This window comes from Chiloscyllium plagiosum, chromosome 12 (genome assembly GCF_004010195.1).
Source record: "Chiloscyllium plagiosum isolate BGI_BamShark_2017 chromosome 12, ASM401019v2, whole genome shotgun sequence".
NCBI lineage: Eukaryota > Metazoa > Chordata > Chondrichthyes > Orectolobiformes > Hemiscylliidae > Chiloscyllium > Chiloscyllium plagiosum.
The window spans coordinates 76,341,498-76,360,752 of NC_057721.1; the positions used below are offsets into that span (position 1 = coordinate 76,341,498).

The 19,255-nt window shown below is 43.1% G+C and overlaps 1 protein-coding gene across 3 annotated transcripts in view; it reads left to right on the forward strand.

Annotated features, from left to right (window-relative positions):
- The window catches only part of LOC122555418 (neural cell adhesion molecule 2-like), a 1,561,904-nt gene that overhangs the window by 943,606 nt on the left and 599,043 nt on the right, over positions 1-19,255 (forward strand). The window lies entirely within an intron of this gene.

Below are 19,255 nucleotides of genomic sequence, written 5' to 3' on the forward strand. Positions count from 1 at the left end.
GAGACATTTCTCCACCCAGAGAGTGGGGAGCTTGGAGAATTCATTACCACCAGAAGTAGTTGATGCTAAGACATTGAATGTATTCAAGGGATGGCTAAATATAGCTCTTGAGGTGAATGGGATCAAAGGTTAGGGGGAGAAACAGGATTAGCCTATTGAGTTGGATGACCAGCCATGATCATGATGAATTGTAGAGCAGGCTTGAAGGGCTGAATGGCCACTTCCTCCTCCTATCCTCCATGTTTCTATGTTTTACCATTTACTGTGATCATGGTTGATCATCAGCTCATTACTCTGGGTTCTCCTTTCTTCTTGAATGTGTTAGCATGTTGAGCATGTGGACTGAATGGAAAAATGCTGAAGAACATGGTGGAAAAGGGTCATCAAAGGGTTTCAAACAAACACATTGTATCTTGAAGTTAAATAGATGAAGTCAAAGAGGGTGGTACTGGAAAAGCACAGTTGGTCAGGCAGCATCCAAGGAGCAGGAGAGTCGGTGTTTCAAGCATAAGCTCTTCATCAGGAAGAGCTTCGGCTCAAAACTTCGATTCCCCTGCTCCTTAGATGCTGCCTGACCAGCTGTGCTTTTCCAGCAACACCTTCTTCATCTCTGATGTTGAGCATCTGCAGTCCTCACTTTCTCCTAGTTAAATAGATGAAGCCCAAAATAACCAATTTTATAAATAGGAGGACAACATACAAGGACAAGTGATAATGATAAAGTCATACAGGTATAAAATGATGGGGCCACAATTAGATTCCTCAATTACATGAAGAGATGGTGGCAAAACACCCAGATTAAAGTGATTGTGGAGTCATAGGCTGGGATTATTGAATTCTGGGTCTGAAATCCTGTGCCCAATTTGTTTCTGTGTCCTGACCCCATACAATGCACAGCAAGCACATCCACTGGGAGTATTAAAGAACTATGCCACTTCATGGTGGGGAACTGGTTCACTGTCCAATCAGTGATCGTGAGTGGACTTCCCAAGCTGGAGAGTCAATGGGAGGCCTTGTGTCTATCAGTGGTTGACAGCTCCAAAACCCAACAAACAATCTGAAGATGAAAGCGAGAGAGGGAAGACTAGGCGTGCTGATTGTATTTTTCTTTAATCCACAGAAGCCTGGCCATGGTGTTCGGGTGATGACCTCTTCAGGGAATGCCCAGTAGCCAACACCTGTGAGCCTTACATTGATCTTAACGATTTGTCTCGCCAACACTGTGGACTAGAAATCCCAGTTGGGCAGACCCATTCGGATAAATCTCCTCTGCACCCTTTCAAAGACTCTACATTCTTTTGAAGTGTGGTGACCGAAGCTGAAAGCAATACCTCAATTACGGCTTAACCAGAGCTTTATCAAAGGTCAGCATAACTTGCCTGTCATTGTACCCTTATTTATGAAGTCCAAGGCCCCATCCACTCTGCTACTCTCTTAATAGCTCCTGTCATCTTCAATGATTAATGCAAACAAACCCTCAGAGCCTATGCACTCTTCTGAGTGGGGTTTGACAAATGCAGATCAGAGGCTAGGATTTCTGTAGTGAGATAGTCACCTCTTCATTTCCCCAATTCTTATCCACACGGTCCTAATCAGGAGTGTGATGGAATGTCTGGATGAGTGCAGCTCCAACAACACTGAAGAATCTTGGCACCATCCAGGATATAGCCACCTCCCATCACCCTCCCCGCCCCTCACTCCCATTTGACAGCACATCCCCCACATTGAACATTGACTCCCATCATCACCTACACATGGTGTCAGCAGTATATGCCAACTACGAGAAGCTCAGCTCCATCAGTACTCTCCAAATTCATAACCTCTGCACATTGTAGCACCACCAATTACAAGCTCCCATTCACACTACATAGCATTCTGACTTTTTAAGGTTAGATTTCCTACAGTATGGAAGCAGGCCCTTCAGCCCAACAAGTCCACACCGACTCTCTGAAGACTAACCCATCCAGACCCATTGCACTACTCTATATTTACCCCTGGCTAATGCACCTAGCACTACAGGTAATTTAGCATGGCCAATTCACCTGATCTGAACATCTTTGGATTGTGGGAGGAAACTCACACAGTCGCCCGAGGCTGGGATCGAACCCGGGTTGCTGGCGCTGTGAGGCAGCGATGCTAGCCACTGAGTTACTGTGCTGCATTTCTAGATTACTGTTCCAGAAGCCTGGATCTCTGTTCTTGACAGCACAGTGGGTGTTCCTACACCACAAAGCTTGCAGCAGTTGGTGAAGATAGCTCATCACTATCTTCTAAAGGGCAAGCCAGTATTAGCAATAAATGTCGTTTGAGCCAAGAATACCCACATCCCATAAACAAATGAAAACAAACTGTCATTAAATTGCTTCTCCCTACCCCTCTGCCAACATTCATACATCTCTGTATTAAACTCATCTGCTCACTCTGGAGGTCAATCTATGTGATTTGCCACAGTCAATTAGTATTATCTATTTACAATGCCTTTATGTAATGGAAAACACAGCAGGTCTGCTGAAGAAGGAGTATGTTAAACCACAACAACAACAGCCTGAGCTTATGTATCACCTTTGAAGCGCTCATAATTTCCAAAAGCACTTTCAAATTAAATGCACCTCAGGAGAATGGACAGAATCTTAGTCCAAGGGATTGGATTTAAAATGCAACTTGAAGGAATGAGAGATTTAGAATCATAGAATCCTTACAGTGTGGAAGCAGGCCCCTCAGCCCATCAAGTCTACACTGACCCTCCAAAGAATAACTCACATGGACCCATTTGCCCTACCCTACATTTACCGCTGACTAATGTGCCTAACCTGTACACTAGGGGCAATTTAGCTTGGCCAATTCATCTAACCTGCACATCCTTGAACTGTGGGGAGCAAACTGGAGCACCCGGGGGCAACCCGTACAGACAGGGGGAGAACGTGCAAACTCCACACAGACAGTCAGCCAAGGCTGGAATCAAACCCGGGTCCCTTGTGCTGGGAGGTAGCAGTGCTAGCCATTGGGCCACTGTGCCTTTTGGAACATTAGTGCCCAGAGGCTGCTAGTGGTGATGTAATTAATATTGGATGAGTGCATCAGGACAAAGTTGGGAATGTATAAATATCCTGGAGGGTGGTGGGCTAGAGGAGGTGATGCAGTAGGCAGGATGCGGCCACGGAGGGATCTCAAAACAGGGATAAGAATGTTAACATTGAGATACAGATTAACTAGGAGCTCATATCTGTCAGTGAGCACAGTGGTGAAATGTAAGCAGGACTGGGCATGAGTTAGGACACAAACAGAGCTTAAGCCTATGGAGAGTGGAAGATAGGAGGCAGACCAGCAGTGTATAGTCAAGCCTGGATATAACAAAGATGTAGAAGAAGATTTCAGCAGTAGAGCAGTTGAGACATAAGGCAGAGTCAAAGTAGACATAAGTAATATTAGTGATAAGGACATAGGAACAAGGAACAGGAGTAGGCCATCTGGCCTGTCGAGCCTGTTCCACCATTCAATAAGATCATGGCTGATCTTTTCATGGCCTCAGCTCCATTTACCCACCCGCTCCTCATAACCCTTAATTCCTTTACTGTTCAAAAATCTATCTTTGCTTTAAAAACATTCAACGAGGTAACTTCACCTGCTTCACCGGGCAGGGAATTCCACAGATTCACAACTCTTTGGGTGAAGAAGTTCCTTCTTAACTCAGTCTTAAGTCTGCTCCCCCTTATATTGACCATTTTGCCTCCTAGTTCTAGTTCCACCCATCAGTGGAACCATCCTCCCTGCCTCTATTTGAACTATTCCCTTCATGATTTTTTTATCTATGCACTTGGAAATTCATCAAATGATATACGAAGGTAGAAAACAACATGGCTCAGCCCCAGACAGTTCCCGATAACTCCTTTTTTGCAATATTTAATTTGCATTAAATCGATTTTAAAACCTGACATGTAGTAGTTATTAAATGTACAACTGCTGGTGCAGAGAGTGGCATGTTTATCATTAACATAAAACCATCATCAGCTTCAAATCAGGGAAAAAAAATGTTTGCGCACTATTAATTCAGAAGCAGCTGCTTCTCACTGGCAATACCTGAAAGGTATATTCAGAAATGAGTTTAACAGCTCTATTCTCCCTCAGGTCGTCTGTAAATGCAATCAGATCCACCTGCACCTCATCAACCAGTGTGACAGAACATTCTCTCCTGCCAATTATAACAATTGATGGTCCAGTTGTAAGTCAGAAGGAAAAAAATGTAACTACTTTGCTCTTGCAGACTTTGTTATCAGTTCATGTCAAGGTGAGTTGATTCTAGTGCTCTGTGCCTTGAACGAGTGTAAAGACCTCAGAGCTCATGAAAGACATAATCTGGTACAGCAGAGAATACCCTTGACTTTCCACCTTCAAACACAACTGTATAGGAGGGATATTGTGAAACTTGAAAGGATTCGGAAAAGATTTACAAGGATTTTGTCAGGGTTGGAGGGTTTGAACTGTCAGGAGAGGCTGAATAGGCTGGGACTGTTTTCTCTGAGTGTCAGAGGCTGAGGGGTGACCCTATAGAAGTTTATAAAATCATGAGGGATATGGATAGGGTAAATATTCAGTCTTTTCCCCAGGATAGGGAAGTCCAAAACTAGAGGGCATGGGTTTAAGATGAGAGGGGAAATATTTAAAAGGGACAACTTTTCATGCAGAAGGGGGTGCATGTATGGAATGAGCTGCCAGAGAAAGTGATGGAGACTGGTATAATTATAAAATTTAATAGGTATCTGGATGTGTATATGAATAAGAAAGGGATGTGGACCAAATGCTGGTAAATGGGACTAGACTAATTTAGGATATCTGGTTGACATTGATGAGTTGGACGGAAGGGTCTGTTTTTGTGCTGTACATCTCTATGACTCTCTGATTCTGTAACTGAACAGAAGCACCGTCTCTTGCACTGGCATATAATCGTTCCTGTTTCCATGTTGAACTGTTGTGGTTAACTATCCCGCTCAGATGTGTTGAATTGAGAAGTTTTAGTGCCTGCAGAGTTAGGAGGTGTGCTATACCCAAACCCGTACCTCCCATCTACAGCCTTTGAGTCGAAAAGTGTGGCACTGGAAAAGCACAGCTGGTCGGGCAGCATCCGAGGAGCAGGAGAGCCCTTCATCAGGAATGACATGAAGCTTATGCCTGAAACATCGACTCTCCTGCTCCTCGGATGCTGCCTGACTTGCTGTGCTTTTCCAGCAACACACTTTATGACTCTGATCTCCAGCATCTGCAGCCCTTACTTTCTCCCATCTACAGTCTTGTCCGTTTATTTTTTTCATGTGAATGTCAGAAGTGTGACTTCAGGACCTCAATCACTACCTCTTGTCTGATACTTCAGAGTGGAGAGTGCTGCACAGTTGTGGATGCCAGGATTTTGGACTGAGGCATTTAGACCCATTTATACTTTGAAGTGAATTTGAAACATCCCTCATTTGAAAAACTGAAACTTCTCTCCAGTGTCCTGGCTAATATTCATCTCTTAACAGCCTCTCTGTTCCTTTCTCTCTCTGTTGACTTTTTGTTGAGGACTTGATTAGATCTGTACTCATTGGTGCGATGAGTTACAAAGTACTCAGAAGAGGTCCCTTAATAACTCATTTGATAAGTACATAGCACTTTGCTTTGCTGAGCCATTCCATTACTAATGATTGGATTTTCTGTTCTGAGTTGAATTAACTGCTCAGGATTGGAGATGCAATCTGTGACTTGAGCGAAATGGAGCAGTAGAGCAAATGACTGATGCAATCAACACAAAATGATCAAGTAATACCGTCACTGCATTTGTTAATAGAGGAAGAATGCCATTAGTTGCAAAATTAGTTCCAAAGTGATCACATCAACCAACATCTAACTTCTTGTAGAATCAGGGAACACTAAAGGACAGGTGAAAACCATTTGGCCCATCAAATTTTTCTAACTCTTTCACAGAGTAATTGGTTCATCTTACTGTCTTACTCTTTCCCCGTATCTCTGCCATTTTTGTCTCCATCAGTTTTTGTCCTTCTCCCAATTGAAGGTGACTCTTAAACGTCATCAGGCAATGCATTCCAAATCCTTTGATTCATTAGTTCACTTTATGCCACCCCTACTTTTATAATCCACCCTTTCCCAACAGGGAGACGGTTAGCTCAGTTGGCTGGATGGCTGCTTTGCAATGTAGGGTAGTGTCAGCCATGTGAATTTAATTTCCTGCACTAGCTGAGGTGATCATGAAGGATTGTCCTTCTCAACATTTTCTCTTGCTTGAAGGCTGGTGACCCTCAGATTGAACCGCCATCAGTTGTCGCCTTCTCTCTGTAATGAGAGAGAAGCCTGTGGTCAAGTAGGACAATAGTGACTTTATCTCCAAACTGGAAGTTTAGCCATTCTCCATTGCTGAAAGAAAGTATGGGGGCTGAAATGACATTTCACAACTTCTTTAAAGCTATTGACTGATTGTTAACCTCTTTGGAGACTTGTTTCCTGGACTCAGTCTGCATCATATTGTAGGAAAGCTGCGAATGAATAGCTGAGAATGTAGCAGCAATTTATATGGAATGGTTTCACATGAAATGAGAAATTTCAGTCATGAAGATGAAACATATTCTCCTTAGAGAGAAACTGAGGGAAGATTTAATCAAGGTTTTGAAAATCATGAGCGGGCTGGACACACCAAAACGGAAGAAGCTGTTCTTACTCATAAAAGTTAAAAAAATAATGTGGTGGGGCATGGAGAAAAGTCTGGTAGTTGAGGTTAGGCAATATATTAATTAAGTAATGATACAGGCATGATGGGACAAATAGCCAACTTGTATCCTGTAACAATTCTGTGATTTTGAAACTCTAAATCTTGTCAGAGTTTTATAAGCTGCTGGAAATGAAACTGATGGGGTGAAACATGTGTGTGATGGGATTCGTGTTTTCACAGCTGTATATTAGGGTGGCACTGTGGTCAGTGGTTAACAGTGCTGCCTCACAGCGGCAGGGACCTGGGTTTGGTTCCAGCCTCGGGCTACTGTCTGTGTGGCGCTTATACATTCTCCCTGTGTCTGTGTGGGTTTCCTCTGGGTACTCAGGTTTCCTCCCACAGTCCAAAGATGTGCAGGTTAGGTGAATTGGCCATGCTAAATTGTCCATGGTGTTCAGGGATGTGTAGGTTAGGTACATTAGTCAGGGGTAAAAAGAGGTTGGGGAATGGGTTACTTTCCGGAGGGGACTTGTTAGGTCAAAGGGCCTGTTTCCACACTGTAGGGATTTTAATTCTAATATTGTTGGGTAAAGTCCTAATGAAACTAAATCCAAAAGGAAAATAATGCTTGAATTTTGCAGCCAGAAAATGGGCATGTCTCCTGCTCCTCAGATGCTGCCTGACCTGCTGTGTTTTTCCAGCACCACACTCTCGACTCTGATCTCCAGCATCTGCAGTCCTCACTTCCATCAGCGGAAAGAAGTTTTCAGTGCAGATGAGCACGCAGAAAAACGGAAATAAAGAAGTAAAACACTTCAAGCTGGGGAAAAGCAAGATAGAGTGGATAGAAGTGGGAGCATATGGCATGAAGAACAAAAGAGGAGGTTTGGTATAGAGTGGAAGGCAAGAGAGATTAAAGAATTAAGTATTTCATGATGCAATAGTCAAAGAGAGTGGGAATGGATTGAAATGAATTGATAAAGAGATTCCTTTATTGATCATTGGTTTATTTACAGAGGGCAACGTTCCCTAAAACTGCTATCTTCCTCCCAAACCTGTGATCCAGAAGTCTTTTTGGAGATATTTTCTAACCTGCTCAGAATTATTATTACAGACATCTGGAGTAGGTAAGACTTGAACACAGGTGGAATCATAGAATCCCTATACTGTGAAAGCAGATCTTTCAGCCCATCAACCTCTAAACAGCTTCCCATCCAGACCCATCCCTCTACCCTATCCCTATCATCCTGCATTTCCCATGGCTTACCCACTAAACCTACACATCCCTGGACACTATGGAAAGTTTAGCACAGCCAATCCACCTCACTGGCACATCTTTGAAAATGAGAAGAAAGCAGAGCACCCAGAGGAAACCCACACAAACATATGGAGAATGCACAAACTCCACACAGAGAGTCACCCAAGCCCAGAATCGAGCCCAGTTTCCTGGCACTGTGAGGCAGCTGTGCTAACCATTAACCCACCCTCGGTCTCTTGCAGTAAAAGATAGTGATGCTCTCAAAGAACAGTTGAGCACAGGAACAGGCCCTTTGGCCTTCCAAGCCTGCACTGCCACAGTTTGCCCTTCCATGCTAAAACTGCCTTCACTTACAGCATCCATATCCCTCTATGCCTCTATCCCTTCCTATTCACTGAAATACATGAGGCTCTAAACAACCCTCTTTGATATGTACTCAAGTCATTTAATTAAGCCAATGCTCTCCATTTTAAATTCATTAACTTTAACATTAAAACCAGCATACAAGTAACAGTGAACAGTAGAGACTGAAACTGGAATGGAAACTTTACTTCTCTGAGGGGTGATTTTCTTTTTAATTCATTCACATACAGGGGAGAGCCCAGCATGGAGCATCTAAAGGCTTAAGAAAGGACTGTAATATTTGACTTGTTGACTGCATTTATTTGTACCTAGGCACTTTGTACTTAAGATAGCGCCATATGTGGGTGGCACTGCTGCTTCACAGCACCAGAGATCCGGGTTCAATTCCCGCCTCAGGGCGACTTACTGTGTGGAGTTTGCACATTCTCCATGTGTCTGTGTGGATTTCCTCTGGGTGCTCCGGTTTCCTCCCACAGTCCAAAAATGTGCAAGTTAGGTGAATTGGCCATGCTAAATTGCCCATAGTGTTAGGTGCAGGGGTATATGTAGGGGAAAGGGTCTGGGTGGGTGAGCCTCGGTGGTTCGGTGTGGACTTGTTGGGCCGAAGGGCCTGTTTCCACACTGTAAGTAATCTAATCTAATATGTGGTGACATTGTACACTTCTCACTTTACAGTGAAAAGTGTACATATAACAACAAAGTCCAAATCTAAATCCGGGAGTTGCTAGCTCAGCCACCATGTATTGGCTGTCTCTGATTACAGTGAAGAAAATGGTGGTGAGCTGCACTTATAGGCTATTGGTACTCCCACAGCTTTGTAGGATGTTAGTTCCAGGATTTTGACCACAACAGTAAAGGAACGATATAATTCCAAGCGAGGATGGTCTTTGGCTTGATTTTGGCTTGATTGCTAAAGCGAAACTTAACAAAATGGAATTCTAGTCTAATGGCTCTTCATTGGGGTCATTGGGGAAGTTCATTTGTGTTGATTTGTTGGTCTCCATGGTGATCATAACATTACCTCATGATGCCTGTTTTGTATTGGTGATCAATTTCAAACACTTTCTCCATTTTCAACAAAACAATGCCAACGTATGTAGTGCCTTTAACATAATGAAACATCCCCATCACTTTATAAAACAACACAAAACACATTGATACTTAGGGAGATATTCAGATGCCGAACTGCTTGGTTAAAGAAGTAGGCTTTAAGCAATATCTGAAGGAGGATAGGGAGGGAGAGACTATAAGGAGGTCAGGTAGACCTTGGGATCCAGACCCTTGCTATGGAAGAGGTCCACTACATGCAGGGTGTGCAGGAGCTTTAACTGCACATAAAAACATTGGGCAAGGACATGGAGGATAATTGCTGTATGTCACTTCAGAGGAGACCTCCTTCCCTCAAGTCAATTTCCCCAACTTCAGATCTCTACCCAGCCACACACACACACTTCATGTTAAGCTAAAAACAAAGATGTTGGAAATCCAAAACAAAAACAGAAATTATTGTTGAAATCTCAGCAGGCCTGGCAGACAGAAGCAGAGTTAACAGTTCAAGCCCAGCATGGCTCTTCGTCAGAATATTCTAAGGAAGAGTCTTACCGGACTCGAAATGTTAACAGACACAGCCAGACCGACTGAGCTTCCATAGTATTTTATGTTTTTGCTCCCCACTAAAATGTTGGAGGCAGGATGCATTTGCAGGTTTGTTGCTTCAGTTTAACTCTAGGATCAGCAATTACTGCTCTAACCAGAAGCTCCCTTCCCAGTCACAGGAGAAAATACCATCAACCAGCCAATGTGATGGATGGAGGGCAACACTGCAGTCCTAGCGGCAGGGCGGGTGTGTGTGTGTGTGTAGTTTTATGGGGTGTCCATGTGTGTGTGAGTGCTTGAATATAATTATCCTCGATTGCTGTATCTTCACGTTACCTCTGTTCCATCTGGTAAGTGTACAGCATGCTGTCTGATGTTGCAGTTCCAAAGCACCCTCAGGGGAGCTGGAATCTTTAACGTGTCGTTTAATATGCTGGATGAATGACATCACTAATAATGGGAAACAATAGAATTACTCCCGAGCCATGTTAATTAACATTAACATGTGTTAATTGTAGACAGAAGCTTTTTTGTATCCTTTAGTTTCAATTATTTATTAGTGTGTGAAGCCATTCCTTTTGTGATTCTGCAGCTGAATTTTTGCTATAAGTTGACTGACACTCTATCAGAGATCTGTCTTCTGCCAATATTAGGCTGACTGTTCAAATTGCTCCTTCATCTTGGATGCAAGTTTAGATTTTAGAGAAATTGGTTGATACATATCCACAACTGATTCTATTGTGTCCCAGCACATTTGCTGCTGAAACTCTAATCCACGCCTTTCTCATGGCCAGACATGACTGGTCCAAGTTTTTAATCAGCTGGTCTCCCACTGACTGCCTTTCATAAGCTCAGACTCTTCCAAACCCCTGCAGACCATATACTAACTCACACTGATCTCCTTCACTCATCAAGAAGGTAGTTGCCCCAGTGCGATTATGGTTGGTGGATGAACCAGTGATGCCCACATCCAGTGAAGGTACAAAATAAACCCCTGCAGTTCCCGATCAGCATTGGATTTCAAAATAGCCACCTCACTCAATTTTAAAATTGCCATCCACCCTACATAATCTCTCCAAGGCCTCACCGTACTCCATCTCCTGTAGCCTGTCTTAGAATCCCTACAGTGTGGAAACAGGCCATTTGGTCCAACAAGTCCACACCAACTCTCTGAAGGGCATTTCACTCAGACTCACACCCTGACACAATCCTATCCCTCTAACCCCCCACAGCTAATCCACCAAACCTACACATCTCTGGACACTATGGGCAATTTAACATGGCCAATCCACCTCAGGAGAAAGTGAGGGCTGCAGGTGCTGGAGTTAAGAAACGAGAAGTGTGGCTGGAAAAGCACAGCAAGTCAGGCAGCACCCAAGGAGCAGGAGAGTCAGAACCCTTCGTCAGGAGTGTGGATTTGGGAAAGGGAGCTGACAGATAAAAAGGTTGGGGGGTAGGGTTGGGGGAAGGTAGCTAGGTATATATATGCAGGTGGGTGGTGATAGTAATAGGTTGGAGTGGAGGGTGGAGCGGATAGGTGAGAAGGAAGATGGACAGGTGGGACAGTTCAAGAGGGTGAGTCCGAATTGGAAGGTTGGATCTTGGATGAGGTGAGGGGAGGAGAGATGAGGAAACTGGTGAAATTGACATTGGTGCCGTGTGATTGGAGGGTCCCAAGGGTCCAAATCCACCTAAGCTGCACATCATTAGACTGTGAGAGCAAACTGGAACACCTGGAGGAAACTCACTCAGGCAGTGGGGAAAGAATGTGCAAACTCCACACAGACAGGAGCTAAAGGCTGTTCTATATCATCTGTATGGTTCTCAGTTTCAATTTTTCCCTGATAGTAGCACTCCTGTAGTATTGTGCCATCTTAAAAGTGCAAGACAATGCAAATCGTTGTTGCAGCGGGAGGAGGACATCACTGGCAAAGACAGTATAATACTCTTGAGCAGGGGTGCTTACTTGGTACATAGGAATTAAACACATTGCTCTGTGCCTGGAGTCACGTGTCGGCCAGAGCAGGTATGCATGGCATATTTTCTTCCCTAAAGAATATTAGTGAACCAGGTGGGTTGTATTCCCGATTCGTTAACTTAATTATTCCTCAGTGGGAACCAGACCCACTTCCTCAGAGTGTTAATCTGGACCTCTTGATTACCTGTGTAGCCAGAGCAAATACATAAAAATATGCAGGAGTAAAAAATCACAGACATACAGCACATAAACACAAAAATATGCACACTGATATGCAGGCATCAATTGTCTCAGAGATAAAAACACAGTCCTGTGATGTTAATAGGGAAGGACAGCACAGTGACTCAGTGGTTAGCACTGCTTCCTCATGGTGCCAAGGACCTGGGTTTGATTCCAGCCTTCAGCGACTGTGCGTGGAGTTTGCACATTCCCCCTGCCTCTGTGCAGGTTTCCTCCAGGTGTTCTGGTTTCTTCCCATAGTCCAAAGATGTGCAAGTGAGGTGGATTGGCCATGTGAAATTTGCCAGGGATAGTATTCAGGGATGTTAGGCGAAGTGGATTGGCCATGGGAAATGTGGGGTTACAGGGATGGGGTGGGATGCTCTTCAGAGAGTTGGTGCAGACTCAATGGGCCGAATGGCCTCTTTCTGCACTGTAGGGATTCTATGATACTGTTCCAACATCTCTCCCTTCATGTTGTTATTATTTAAGATGATGGGTTTTTGGAGTGTCTCATAGCTCCCAACATTTTCTGGGTTATAATGGAAGTTGTTTTCCAGGAGCAATGTCAATTACGATATCTTTTGGAAGCATTTTGATAAAGTGATAAATGCACAGACAGCCGATCCCAAACGTAACCTGAGACGAAAGGAGAGTAAGAGCCCCTCAACGTTGCCCTGATGTTTAATTAAGTCGTGGTTGATCTATGTCTGTACTTCATTTAGTCACCTTTGTACCATATCCCTTGATAGCCATACCTCACATTAATCTATTGATTTTCTTTGCAATTGCTGTCATTATGTCAGGAGATTTAACCAGGCACAGAGATAGTCAATTTCAATTATCAGAGGCTACTCCAGTCAGCAGATGCAGTCCCAATCTTGGCTGCTACCAAAACTTAATCATCACACTTCATTCTTTTGGGATCTTTCCACTGATGGACCATCAAGTGGACCACCTTGGGATATTTAAAGAGTTCTCCTAGTCTTGCTGGCTCAACAGAAGCCAGAATGGCCTGTTCTGGGTAGAATCAGAGAATCCCTACAGTATGGAAGCAGGCCATTTGATCCATCGAATCCATGCTGACAAGCTGAAGAGCATCTCACCCAGATCCTATCCCTGTAACCCTGCATTTCTCACAGCTAACCCACCTAGCCTGGACATTATGGGCAATTTAGCATGCCAATCCACCCTAACCTACACATTTTTGGACTGCAGGAGGAAACTGGAGCACCCGGAGGAAACCCACGCAGACAAAGGAAAAATGTGCAGACTCCACACTTTTGCCCAAAGGTAGAACGATCCTGAGTCCTTGGTGCTGTGAGGTGCTCACCCTGATGGATGGGCTGATCCAGATATGTAGCCTTATCTGAACGTACCAGTAATCTGTATGTGCAGTCTGAACGAGCAGCCACAAAGCTTCAGACAACATGACAAAGATGCTGAAAGAAAAAAAAAACTTGCATTTATGGAGCGCCTTTCACAAAACATTAGGCCATTCCAGATGATATGTGCAGCCAGTGAAATGTTGTTGTGACAGAGGAAATGCCAATGTAAGCAGAGCAAGGTGTCACAGTGAAAATTGGGACACTGTGGTCATTAACCTGATCCCTAATCATCATTAAGGAGATGAAAAATAGTAAAAACTAAGATAAGACAAAGGGAAAAGCCTTTAATCTTAAATCCAATAGAGTTAAAATCTGAGTGTGGAGCATATACTAAAGGCAAGACAGAGATAAGGCTGCAAAGTTTTTAATATAACAGTGGAGATAACATTGGGTTACGGCTAAGCGATGCCTATTAATGCTGAAAGATTTGAAAGGATTCCTCACTCCACAAGTGGTGCCAGTTATTACACGAATATTAATACATATTATGACTGGAAGAGCTTTGACCGCCAAATCTAATCTCAGCAATTTTGTTAAACATCTGCTACAATTGTAATGATTTGCTAATGCATGTCTAATAAACTCCACTGCAAAATGAGGCATATGCGATATAATGAGGGTTAATGGAAATGAAATAATGAACGGCTTTTCAGTGAAAATATGGTCAAATGTAAGAGGCATTTCAATCCACTGGCAATTCTCTGTTGTTCTGTTCAATGCCAAATGTAGTTCATCATTTTAGCCTTTGGGTCAGGCAGTTCAAGTCCCACTCCAATAACTTGAGCACAAAATCCGGGCTGCCACACCAGTGTTGCACTGATGAGGCACTGAATTGCCAAAGGCACCAGCTCCTACTCAGCCATCTGCTCCCTCAGCTGGGCATAAATGATCAGATGGCCAATAAGTCACACAGGTCTACAGCACACAAAAATGACCTTTGGCCCATCGAGTTTTCAACAGTCAAAATCAACCACCTACCCATTCTAATCCCGTTTTCCAGCACTTGGCCCATAGCCTTGTATGCCTTAGTATTACAAGTGCACATCTAAATGCCTATAGAGTATACCTCAGAGAGTCATACAGATCCTTCAGTTCAACCAGTCCATGCCGAACACAATCCCAAATTAAACTAGTCCCACCTGCCTGCTCTAGGACCAGATCCCTCCAAACCTTTCTTGTTCATGCACTTATGCAAATGTATTTTTAAACATTGCACTTGTACCCACATCTACCACTTTCTCAGGAAGTCCATTCCACATGCAACTCACCTTCTGTTTAAGAAAATGTTCCCCCCGTGCCTTTTTTAAATCTCTTTCCTCTCACCTTAACAATGTGCCCCCTAGTCTTGAAGTCTCCTATCATAGGGAAAAGACAATGACTATTAATTCTATCAATACCCCTCATTTTTTTATAAACTTCTATAAATTCATCTCTCAACCTCCTTATGCTCCAGTGAAAAATGTCCCAGCCTATCCAACCGTCCTTTATAACTCAAACCTTCCATAACCCACAACATCCTTGTAAATCTCTTCTGAACCCTCTCCAGCTTAATAATATCCCAACCATTAAAATAGATTATCTGGCCTTTCCCTCTATCCTGTTTATTGGAGCTTGCTGTATGCAAATTGTCCAGATGTTGTTGGGAATGGAAGGTTTAAGTTATAAGGAGAGGCTAGATAAGTTGGGACCTTTTTCACTGGAGCGTAGGAGGTTGACATCTGACCTTATAGAGGTTTATGAAGTAATGAGGGGTTTATATAAGGTGGACGGCGGTGTTCTTGTCTCTGGCTGGGAATTTCAAGACCAACGGACATATTTTTAAGGTGAGAGGTGGAAATTTTAAAACACACATGAGGAGACAAGTTTTTTACGCAGAGAGTGGTCCGTGTGTGGAATGAACTTCCAGGGAATGTGGTGGATGCAGGTACAGTGACATTTAAAAGACATTTAGATAATTTCAAGAAAAGAAATGTTTGAGGGAAATGTGCCAAACTCAGTTTGGGATTGTGGTTGGCATGGACAGTTGGACGGAAGGGACTGTTTCCTTCTGTGTGACTCTCTGGTTGCTGTGTTTCCAACATTACAAAACTGGTGAAAAGCATCAAAAAGCACCATTGTACTTCTTAATGTGTGAAAAGTGTCTCAAACTGACTCCTCACTCAGAAATACTGATGCCATTCTGAATACCATTTCCTCAGGCACCGACTATCCTCTGTACACTTCTGGATAACTACTTGAATTGTAACCAAATAGCATAAGTTTAAATAGATCTGAGAATTGCATTTGTGAATGAACTGCTCATTGAGCTTTAAATGATTTAATGAATGGATAACAGAGCTAGATCCCCTGTTTATGTGGCAGCCATCTATCTCTAGACTTCCTACATGTGTGAGCCCCTACCTACTGGAAAGGTAAGAGCAGCATGTGTGGGATCACTGCCACATTCAAGTTCCCACTTGAGTGATAATCCATCCTGATTTGAAAATATGTCGCCAACCATCTCTTCCTCATTGCCAAACCAAAATCTTTCATACTTTATGGCACTTTGAGTCCACCCTCATCACATTGACTGAAACAATCCACAAGGTAGGTTCACCAATCATCTTCACAAGTGTAACTGGGCAGGGAGTGGGGAGCAGCAGCAAATATTAGCTTCACTAGTAAGCGCTACAAGTTAAGAATGAACTACAAAGTAGAAGCCCTTACATATTCTCATGCAACTTGAGTTCTGAAGCTGATAGGAGTAGCTTGACTATGGTCTTGGCTCATGGCACATTCACGTACATTGCTCATCTCTGGTTATCTTGCGTTTGAGGCAAAAGATCTTGCTAGGTCACTTCAAAGTTCCTGAAGAAGGGCTTATGCCCGAAACGTCGATTCTCCTGTTCCTTGGATGCTGCCTGACCTGCTGCGCTTTTCCAGCAACACATTTTCAGCACTTCAAAGTTTATTCAACTTTGTAATGTGAACATAAACCACAGCCATCTGTGCAAGGGGTGGCAAGGTGGCTCCAGGGTCCCTGGTTCGATTCTAGCCTTAGACGACTGTCTGTGTGGAGTTTGCATGTTCTCCCTGTGTCTGCGTGGGTTTCCTCTGGGTGCTGCAGTTTCCTCCCACAGTCCAAAGATATGTGGGTCAGGTGGATTGGCCATGCTAAATAGCCCATAGTGTTAGTTGCATTAGTCAGAGAGAAATGGGTCTGGGTGGGTTATGAGCTGGTTCTGGGGAACATTTGTGATCCAGTTTTCCTTTTTGCCTATTTGTGGTCCTGTTGGATTTTTGCAATGGTCTAGTGTGTGTTGAATATCAAACCTTTTCTGATAATGAATTTTTTGAATTCACTTTGGTGGCTTGCTCCAAATATTCCAGTATTACCTATTCAATTACCTACACATGTACACAATGCAATGCAGGCTGACAATTAAAAATGAGCACCTTCATCATACAAATAAAGGCATTATATCTAAGGAAGGCCTTGCTTTGCTAAGTGTCAAATACCCTTGGGATGCATTCGAGCAAAAAATTAGTCTTGCACAGAACAGTTTCACATTGAATTACTTCACATGACTCTGAAATTAAAATAAAAAAAGCAAAAAGTATCCAGCAATGCCAACAAAATACTTCTATTTATGTAGTTCCATAATGCAATAAGAAGTTCCAAAGTGCTTCACAGGAGCATTATCAAACAGAGGATGACACCAAGTCATGTTCGGAGATATTGGAAGCGAAAATCGAAACTGCTGCCAGACCTGTTGAGCTTTTCCAGCAATTTCTGTTTACTTTTCTGATTTCCAGCATCCACGGTTCGTTTGGTTTTTATTTAGGAGATATTGGATCAGACCGTCAGAAGCTTGGACAAAGAGATGGGCTTTAAGATGTTTTGTGGAGGAGTACCAGTATAGGTGGAAGGCCCTTAGGCCCAGATAACTTGAGGCACAGCCACCAATGAGGGAGGGAATACAATTGGGTGTTATAGACAGGGAGAGGTGGTAGGATATTTTTACCCCTTCTTTCCATGCTTGAAATCAGGGATGAGAATTTTAAAATCAAGTCATTGTTCGACCAGGAGCAAATATAGTTCACCATGCACTGGGGTGACTACAAGTTTATGAAAAGCGGAATGAGAGAGAGCAACTAGAAATGTGTTGGAATCTAGAATTAAGGAAAATAGGAATGAGGGTTTCAGCAGAGGATTGGCTGAGCCAAGGACAAAGTCATATGATTTAATAAGGTGGAAACAGCTGCTCTTAGTGACAATGCAAATATGAGGCCAGAGGCTCATTGAGGTTAGAAACAGAATTGTTTCTTTTCAGACCACTGCCTGGAAGAGGGACAGAGCTGACAGCTAGGAAATGCAAACTTGGAGCAAAGCTGTTGTTATCAAGTTAGTGCAAATGTTTTGGTATAGACCTGTCAGCAGAATTATTCTCATGTAATTTGGCAGAATCTGGAAGGTTAGCTTAGCGTTTCAATTGATTGTGATGAACCTAGTGACCATGGAAATGGTTTGAGTAATGTCCACTTTTTCAGTTATCCTGTAGATTATAAAGATGCCCAAGGTAGTAGTCAGGATGTTTGTGTACCAATGTTTGTCACCAACTGTCGTGGAAATTAAATTGATTCTATTCAAATGCTAGCAAGAGCAAAGAAAAATTTTATTACAGGCCTTTGAAAAGGGACCCTCTGCACTTGACAAAATGCCTTATGAAAGGGGTCCTGAGTATCATTCACATATTTCCTTTATACATACTTCGCTCAGCCTTATCTCACCTCAAGTACAATCAGCTTGGGAACAGTTCAAGCCCTTTTCCACATAAGGAGTCGTTTTCCCATTCCTTTACTGTTGAAAAAACTGCTCCTGCCCTTGTGTTTTCCCCTGACTCTGCTAAATTAGATTGTTTGCAAAACTTGCAAGGACAGACTGTCTGTTCACAGAATTCAGCAAAATCAGGCTGTCTGCATTAAAATGACTTCGGATTTCACAATAAATGTTAATTTTGTTAATTTTCCATTGTACCAACAATGCAGAGAAGAGCACTGTATCTCCCGTGACCTCACAGAGAAATCACTGATCTCTGAAAGTGGGAGTTGTGACTTCAAGCCCCCGTTGTGATTTTTTTTATCATTTCTATCAGAACTTAAAGTTTATAAAATTAGGGAAGTTTCAGTAGTCTGAGAGTCCTTTCTCGAGAACAACAAAGTCTCAGAGCTGGGCTGATGGAGGTCTTCAAGGTTATGAAAATGCAAACAAAGAGAAGAGATTTCCAATTCTGATAGAGACCAGAATTAATTATTAACTCAACAAAATAGGTGATTCAGGAAATGTTTCTTCACCTGGGAGGGGTTAGAATCTGGAAGTTGCTATCATGAGGAGTGGTAAAGGAAATGACATAGAACCCTAGAGGAAAGTTAGATAAGCCCCAAGAGGGAGAAAGAAGTAGAATTGGTTGATGGCAGCAGATGTTGGGCCGAAGGGCCAATTTCCACACTGTAGGGATTCTATGATTCTATGATTCTATGTTCTGGCAGGAGTAGCAACCAGCTGGAGCAGGAAACCAAGGGAAAGCAAGACTTGTGCGAGGATACCGAGTGCTGATTGCCAGATTGAAGAGTGGGATTGGAATTGTTGGGGCTGGAAATGTGTTGCTGGAAAAGCGCAGCAGGTCAGGCAGCATCCAGGGAACAGGAGAATCGACGTTTCGGGCATAAGCCCTTCTTCAGGAATGAGGAAAGTGTGTCCAGCAGGCTAAGATAAAAGG